An 8,730-nucleotide genomic window follows, 5' to 3' on the forward strand; every position below is an offset into this window, starting at 1 on the left:
CTTTATTCCTTTGTATTTTATACAGGTAGTCATTTGATTGGTATTCCAGAGTTTTGTTTAACTATTTTAAAAAGTATTTGCAGATTAGCCAGATTATGGGTTCAAGTCCCATCTAGGGTAAAGAGCAGCCCTTCCAGGATGAGTTCTCTGTCTAGCCAGCTGACTTTTTAGCTCAAGCTGTAGAGGCTAATGCATTAAGCTCCAGAGGTCCCAGGTTTGGTTCTTACTGTCAGTGTTACACTACCTGGCAAACAATTGAAACTACTCCTTTCTAAAAGCCAGCTGGCTCCTACACTAAACTCCAGAGGTCCCAGGTTCAAATCCACCTGGTGGTGGTTACACTGAGATTGGTCATCAAACAACAGAGAAGTAAAATTAGTGGTGCTTAAGAGTAGTTCTCACCTATTTAACTTGAATGGATGAAACATGTTAATACCTTGTTTTAAAAAAAGTTTAATTACTTAACATTGCAGAGCATAAATATTGAAGTTTCTCAGATCTTTCATGATCTCTTAATCCAAGTGAATGATGATTGAACCATCAGTTTTGCTATAATTGCGAAAGTGGAATTTGCTTTCTCTTAGTTGCATTCAGAAGCTTTCCAGCTACAAGGCAATCTCTGTTCCTCACTTTAAGATATCAGCTCTTGACCATTTTAAAAAATCTGTATTAAAAAAATACCATTAGCATTCTACTATTTTGTATGGGGTTCAAAAGTAAGGTTTATTTCTGCTTACCTTTATAGTTTACTAAAGGGTGACTACACTAGCAGGAAGCACACTAGTGTAAAACTTTCATGCATAAAGACAGCTGCTTTGGTTGACATCTGTTTGTACAGCTGCTGGTACTACCAAAATAGAATATAATGCAGTTAAATATTTCAGCTCAACTTTGTTTAAAAAGGTTTAGTGACCAATGACTGAATTATACTTGAGATTTTCTTCTATAGTAGAACTAGTTGTTCTGTACCTGTGCCATGTCCCATGATGCTCTTAGGCAGTTATAAAAAAAATAATCACCAAAAACAGTTCAATGAGGTGAGCTACAGTTCCTACTGTTTTTCCCATAGGTTCCTTCTGCTGGTCCTAGGTCACTTGAACTCAGAGGAAGCAGCCACATCTAGCCCCTTGTCTTTTTTCACTCCTCTAGATCCCCTTAAGCCTACATGCATTCTTTTAAAGCTCAGCTGTTAAAGGACTAGTGTAGTCCTGCAGCACTTCCCTTAATTATTTCAGCTAGCCTAGAGATAGGTGTGTCTCATTTAGTGTTCAGTGCATGTAGAGGCTGGGATACAAATACAGTGAAGATACTGTAGGAGCATGCACACGTTTGGTCCCTATCTCTCTAATTGCAGGGCAGCAGCAATGAATTGGTCTAGTCTTGTCCGTACAAACCACTGAGGCTTAGGTGGTTAGTAAACTGACATAGGTTGACTTTAAAAAAATGTTAACATGGGCCACTGTCTCCCCTAACCCTGGCTACTGCCTCTTATGCCATCAGGAAAAGATCCTCCCTTTGGTGTAGGTAGCACCTTCACTGAAGCACTACAGCAGTGGTCTCCAACCTTTTTACACCCAACATCACTTTTTAAATCTCAGAACAAGTGAAGATCTACTGCCCCTTCCCTTCCTTGAAGCCCCGCCCTCTCTATTCTCCTCCTTTCCATCAATTGCTATCCCCAGCTCTTATACACTCTACACTGCCACTTTTTCCCCTCCCCCCCAATTCTTATGTAGGAAGAGGTTTTTCCAACATTTGGCAGGGCTAGACTGGACCAAATGTTAAAAAAAACCTTCTTTTGGAATCCCCCTTACTCCTCATGGAATAAAGAACATAGGGGTTACTGAAAGAGCATGTTTGCTCTTCTACTAAAAAAAGTGGAAGAACATCCCTGGATGCAGAAGAGTTTTTCTGGGATATCTCTGGAATCCTGGAAAGGCTCCTGCAATCTAGCTGTACCCTCAGTGGGTTGAGACAGGATGTGTGGGCTCGGGTGTGGGAAGGGTGAGCGGTGCAAGCTCTGGGAGGAAATTTGGATTCAGGAGGAGTTGGAGAAGGAGACACTGGCTTGGGGAGAGGGCTCCAGGCTGGGGAGTGTGGGGGTCAGATGGAGGGTTGCAGTACTAAGCTCTGAGGATGCAGGAATTTCAGTTGGGGTATGAGAGGGGCTTAGGGCAGGGGATTTCAATGTGTGAGGGGCTCAGATCTAGGATCGGAGGGGAACAGGAGTGTTATATGCTGCAGCTAGTTGGGTGCTTGGCCCCAATTGGGGGTTTGTTGGCTAGACTTCATTTTTAAATAAAATACTATGTTCAAGTTTTTGCATTGCCTTTCTTTATAAGGACAGGTAACCTGTTTTTAGTCAGGGAGTCACTGACCCACAGAAAAGTCAGTTGGGCCATACAAGGGAGATGACCAAAAAAACCCACCTCCCACAAAACCCCCAAGCCTCACTACTGTGGCCCCACCTGTGCTGGTGGGAGCAGGGTGAAGAGAGAAGAGGGAGTCCCCATCCCTCCTCCCCTGTAGAGGAGGGAAACCCCCCTCCTGCAAAGCACCCAGCCTACCACAGACCTAGTGGAGGGGAGCAGCCAGTGCACTTCCGGAACCCCCACAACTGGTGTGAAGCTGCAGGACTTCCATCCACGCTGCAGGAAGCCAGCACTGCTGCCATTGTTGCTGGAGGTAGGTCATGGTGCTTCTCAGGGATGGGGGGAAAATGGGAGGGCCTGAATACCTCGCCATCGACCAGTTGGTGACTGCAGCACTACAGTGAGTTATGAGGGGCTTTAGTGTAGAGGTGGGGAACCACAGGCCTAGGAGCCAGATTCAATTGCCAGGTTGCCTGGATCTGGCTCCCTGAAGTTCAGTGCTCCCCCTTCCTCCCCCAGCAGGGGGGAGCCTGTGCTTGCAGTCCAGTCCCCTACCTGGGCTAGAATATACAAAATCTACTAGCCTGGGCACCTCTAAACTAATGTTCAAGGGAGAAGTGGGGAGTTTTTTTCCTCCTCAGCTGGAGGCCATGTCATCAAGGAGGTTTTTTTCCTCCTTTTTCTAAATCTCCCCTGAGTGATTTTTCTGTGGGGCAGCAGTCCCCCCAACCCTTGCCCCTGCTTTAGAGATTAACAGATGAAAACCCTTCAAAATACAGTCCTGTGTACCTACAGCACTACAGTATCAGGTAATTTGACACCAGTAAAACCTTACCTGTTTCTGGGCAGAACTCCTCTAAACAGCCTTAAAGATAGGGGGAGATGGAAGTGTGCAAGAAGGAACTGATCTGCCAAGAAAAGTATGTCAATCACCTGACCTAACAAGAAACCAGGCAATCCTACAAGATTGTTTAAATGCATCTCTTAAAGAGACAGGGCTCTTCAACCACCCATCCTGTTTTTTGTGTCTTTATTCAACCACTTAACATATTACATGAGAGAGAATCCATTCTACTACCCTGGCAACTCAAATTTTAAGTAAGCAAGCGTAAGGCACAATTTACATCATCATTGAAGTAAACTGGTTATAGATGAACCAGACCCCCTCAGTCAGTACATCCAGGAATGGAGCAATAGGTATCCCCAGCACTCAGTGGCTTAACAGTTTGGAGACTCATTTCCAGTTGTTGTGCTTCATATAAAGTCTTCCTCTTCCAAAGCGTGCTTTCACAAAGTTCATCATCTTGAATAGGAACTACCACTGTGGAATGGAAACATCAAGTTATTTTCAGCAGTAGGAGGGGATGAAATAGGTACAGGGTCAACACACACATACTACATCACTCCAGGTTATGAAAAATGTTGCACCCTGAACACCAGTGGCAGGTCAACCTCTGTGATGATGGGGCCAAAATTACTGCTTCTTAATTCACTACTTAAACTACACTGATAGTTAAATCCCTTCCCATCAATGTAGGAAACAGCTATAGTACAGGTTGAACCTCCCAAATCCGGGACTCCATGGTCCAGAAGAAAAGACCATGGATGTTGCTGGACAAGAGAGCCCCGGAGGCAAGGCGCATGAGTCCTGCAGGTGCTGGGGAGCCAGGGTTGGTCCTTCAGTAAGTGGGGAGTTCAGCCCTGGTGTGCCCCTGCAGTAGCTGAAAGGACTCCCCAAACCCAGCAGGGAATCCAGGCAGCAGCTGAGCTGGCAGTGGGTGTGGGAAAACCTCAGCCAGGAACCCCAATGGAAGAGGGGCCTGTGGCATCTGGGGGGATTCCCAGCCTCAGTCCAGAACCCCAGCAGAGAGGGGCCAGCAATGGCTGGAGGGAAATCCCACCCTGAGGAGGCTGACCCTGGGAGCCCCAGCATGGGACCAGCAGTGGAAAGGGAAGCCCAAGCTACACAGATGCCCGCAGCACAGAGAGGAGCCTTGACCTTCCCTGGTCCAGCAAACTCCATGGTGTAGGACTACTCAGATCCTGAGGATGCCGGAACAGGGAGGCCCAACCTGAATGATGCTGTACCAGATGCACCCAGACACAGTACTGTTTTCTTCAACACAAATGTACCTCAGACTTAGGGTACGTCTAGACTACATGCCTCTGTCGCCAGAGGCATGTAGATTAGGCTACCAGACATAGTAAAATGAAGCAGCAATTTAAATAATCGCCGCTTCATTTAAATTTACATGGCTGCCACGCTGAGCCGACAAACAGCTGATCAGTGTAGATGTACCCTTATTGAGCAACTATTTTTCATGTTCTCATTGTTGGATGTCCAGTCTCATGCCTTATTTCCTGCACCTTAATCAAATCCTACTTTAAAGACAGCTTCATTAAATTGTCATGGGCTTCTCATAGCTATAGTATCAGAGTTTTCACAGTATTTTATCATCTTAGTACTGCCTCATTTCATAGAATGGTATGATCTCCTTTTTACAGATAAGAAACGGAAGCACAAAGATTAAGATAAAAAATATCCACTAATTTTCAGTGCCCAGTGTGAGGTGCCTAGGACAGGACTACTCAACAGGCAGTCCGTGGTGCAATTTGGGTTTATGCGGGATTCAACACGTGGCCCGCAGGTGGGAGCTCAAACAAAGTAGTCAATACAGTGGTCTTCTGTTGATATGCATTTTGGTAGTTAAATTCCTGGACTGTCATTGCTCATTAGAAGGGCTGCCATATGGGTGGAAATCAGATAAATATTGCATTTTATTAATACCAACAGAACTGACTTAAATGGGGCCTGTGTGTTGTGTAGTCTTTCCTTCATCTTTGTATTCATGTTGTCAGTGTGAAAAACTATTTGCATGTACATGCAACCACACCTAAGTTGCAGCCCTTGGCATAGGGCCGGATATCTCTGGGTACATAGCATTACGTAGCCCAGCTCCCACTGACTTCAGTTCTGAGTGCTCAGTACTTCCACAAGTCAGAGTGCAGGGATTTTAAAATCAGGCACCTTGCCTAGTATCATACAGGAATTCTGATAGAAGTCAGTTCTCCAGAACAACATTCAGATGCCTTAACCAAGAGACCTTCCTACAGTCTCTCCTACATCATTCACTACACACCTTCCAGCCTCTGTCAGTACAAAACTGTGATTCATCCCCAAAGCAGGTTGAGCCACTGCAATGAGTTATATAGTATGGGATCATATAATTACACACTATTATTGCATATGCACCAATATTTCCTGTAATTTGTCCATCTGCAGAATGAATTTTGTTACATGCACCAATATGGAGATGTGAGACACACCACCTCCATACTGGTACACATAGCAAAATTCATTCTGCAGATGAATGATCTGTGTCAGGACTAAAGCCAAGTAATTTGAAGTCACACACACAAAGGCTCAGAGCCATGGGTCTCCTCCAGCTGCAGCAGCTCCCTGCTAGAGCTAGAGGAACTTGCTTCTTCCCCAGCCAAGGCTTGCTCCTCCACCCCAGCAGCAAGATTGAATTAAAAAGGGGGCTTTAGGAGCTGCAGCCTGGGACTCCAAACTGCACCTCTTAAAGCCCAAATCCTGGGCCAGCCCTTCCTGGTGGGCTGGGAGGAGCCACAGGTATCCACATCTGTGAATGTGGATACCCACAAATATAAAGTGGGTCTCTGGAAGCGTTCAGGGATCTAGATACAAACATATCTTCAAAACTGAGCTGAGCATATCCACATCTGCATATTCCCATGGAGTTGCAAGCTCTACAATTTGACTCCCCCTCTAATTCCTGTCCTGTATTCCTTTCCCAATAAACTCTCACCCCTGCAATTCTGGCTCTTGTTCCCACTGTATTCCTCCCAGCTGTCTGGGCATAGCAAGAAGCTACTGAGAGTAAAAAGAGGGAGTCTCTTAGCTCTCAGGTCTGGTACCTGGATCCTCAATAGACTGTGGCAGCCCAAAACTACAACTGCAAGAAAAAACAACAAATGGTCTGGTACCACTTTATAGACTTATGAAACATGTAGATCAGTGGTCCCCAACACTGTGCCCACGGGCCCTATGGTGCTGGCTAGGGCATTTATGTGCGCCTGCCTAGTGACCAGGGCAGCCTGAGCCATTCTTGCACCCTGGTCGCCCAGTGCATGCACGGCCCCCGCCCCGGGCGCGCGGCACATGCGCAGTGCTGCTCCCGGGCGTGCGGCGCATGTGCGGCCCCAACCCCGGGCACCTGGCAACCCCAAAAGGTTGGGGACCACTGATGCAGATGGTATCATGAGCTTTCATGGGCACAGCCCACTTCTTCAGATGACCGGAGTTATGAGTTGGGGATATGAAAACTAGAAATAAACAGGAGGGGAGAGGGGAGAGAAAGAAAAAGGGAGGGGGTGGGAGACAGAGCATCATTAAGTATCTGGAGAATGGGTACTTAAACCTAAGCAGATAAAAATCAAAGTCAATAGATAGATTCCTAAAACAGGAAGGATACCATTAAGGTGAGGTACGCTCAGAACCTTCCCAAACCTTAGCTGCAAGCTGATAACAAGCCTCTACTGCCCAAACTGCAGTGTTTCAAAAGTTTATAATGCGGGGGCATTTTACCACCACAAGGCCGTTATCGGACCCCTGGCTGCCCCGTCCTAGCCTTCGAGTCCTTGCTCCAAAGCCTGACCACTCGTGAGACAAGAAAAAGCAACCCGATTGTTTTTAACCTGGGCAAGGCAATACACAGCGTCCCCCAGCCTCCTTCCCAGCCTCAGATGAGCCAGGCTGGCGGCCGCTTGCCATGGAAAGGTAGCCTGAGGCACCGCGCAGTTTACACGGTACGGACAACGCCGCTGGGCAACCTCCCAGCAGGGCCGGGGCTCACTCACCGGCCGACTCAGGGCAGCAGGTAGATGAAGACAAGCAGCGCCAGGTCGAAGAGGATGAAGAGCCACACGTCCAGCCAGTAGGACTGCCCTGAGAGCGACACGGGGCGGCTGCAGTCGCCATTGGCTCTGGCCCGGGCTGGGCCCTGCTCCCCGCCTCTCTGCTGCTGCTCCGGCCCCTCTGCCTCCATGGCTCGCTCTCCGCCTCACTTCCGGCTTCCGCCTACCGGGACGGAAGCGGCCGGGCGTGGAGCTGGCCCAATCGCGCATGCGCAGCTATCACGCGCCAAGCCCGCCAGCGGGGCGGGGCCGGTGGGCGCCTCTACCTGTCACGTAGCGCATCTGCCCAACGGCCGGAGCTCGCGGCTCGAGCTGCCAGCCCCTGGGGAGGGCGGGGCTGCTGCAGCCTCCGCTCGGGCTGGACCCGGCCTGCCCCGCCCTCCACGTGGGGGCGTGGTCAAAGAAAGACTGAGTCAGGAGCTGCCCCTGCAGTAGCTGCGGAAAACATCTCCCACGTGCTTCAGGCGTCCACTCAGTGGGGCCTGCATCGTTCTCCTGGGCTGAGCCTGTCATTCCACCTGATTAGGCCCCTGGGCATAGGTGACTCCTAGTAACACTCGGGAGGTGCACAGCCCCCCAGGCTCCCGCCAACATTTTAATTGCAAAGTGGGGTGCCCCCAGTTGTCCCTCTGGCGGTCCCTGCACTTCATTCCCCCAGCATGAACCAGTCACGCCTGCTTCTGGGACAATGCATACAGGCCTTTGCCAGACTGGAGAATGGACTAGAGGAGGGATGACAGCTGTTATCTGATAAATAGATGCTTTATGTTATCATTAATATTTTTAAAAGAAATTGCCAGCTAAAATATGCAATATCAGTGAAATATTGCTTGTCTTCCATCTCTCCCACCTTCCAAGATGTGACCATGATAGAAGGTGGATTTAAGAACAATGATCCCCAGCCCATGAAAGGAATTATGTTAGCCCAAAATAGATCATAGATAGAATCATAGAGCTGGAAAAGACCTCAGAAGGTCATCAAGTCCACCCCCTGCTCTAGGACCAATCCCAACTAAATCAATCCGGCCAGGGCTCTGTCACTTAAACACTTCTAGGGATGGAGACTCCGTTACTTCCCTAGGTAACCCATTCCAGTGCTTCTCCACCCTTCTAGTGAAATAGATTTTTTCCTAATATCCAACCTGGACCTCTCCCACCACAACTTGAGACCATTGCTCCTTGTTCTGCCATCTGTCGCCACAGAGAACAGCCTTTCTCCATCCTCTTTGGAAGCTCCCTTCGGGAAGTTGAAGGCTGCTATCAAATCCCTCCTCACTCTTCGCTTCTGCAGACTAAACAGACCCAACTCCCACAGCCTCTCCTTGTAGGTCATATGTCCAGCCCCCTAATCATGTTGGTTGCCCTCGGCTGGACCCTCTCCAATGCGTCCACATCCTTTTTGTAGTGTGGGGCCCAGAAC

The 8,730-nt window shown here is 48.4% G+C and overlaps 1 long non-coding RNA gene across 1 annotated transcript; it reads right to left on the reverse strand.

The window, feature by feature from the left end:
- Positions 1 to 3,385: 3,385 nt before the first annotated feature.
- LOC102457403 (uncharacterized) lies at positions 3,386 to 7,687 on the reverse strand. Its single transcript, XR_331299.4, has 2 exons — positions 7,254 to 7,687; positions 3,386 to 3,693 (listed from the first exon to the last, which is right to left on the reverse strand). It is a non-coding gene; the product is annotated as an uncharacterized LOC102457403 (long non-coding RNA).
- Between the last annotated feature and the right edge of the window lie 1,043 nt (positions 7,688 to 8,730).

This window comes from Pelodiscus sinensis, chromosome 5 (genome assembly GCF_049634645.1).
Source record: "Pelodiscus sinensis isolate JC-2024 chromosome 5, ASM4963464v1, whole genome shotgun sequence".
Classification (NCBI taxonomy): Eukaryota; Metazoa; Chordata; order Testudines; family Trionychidae; genus Pelodiscus; species Pelodiscus sinensis.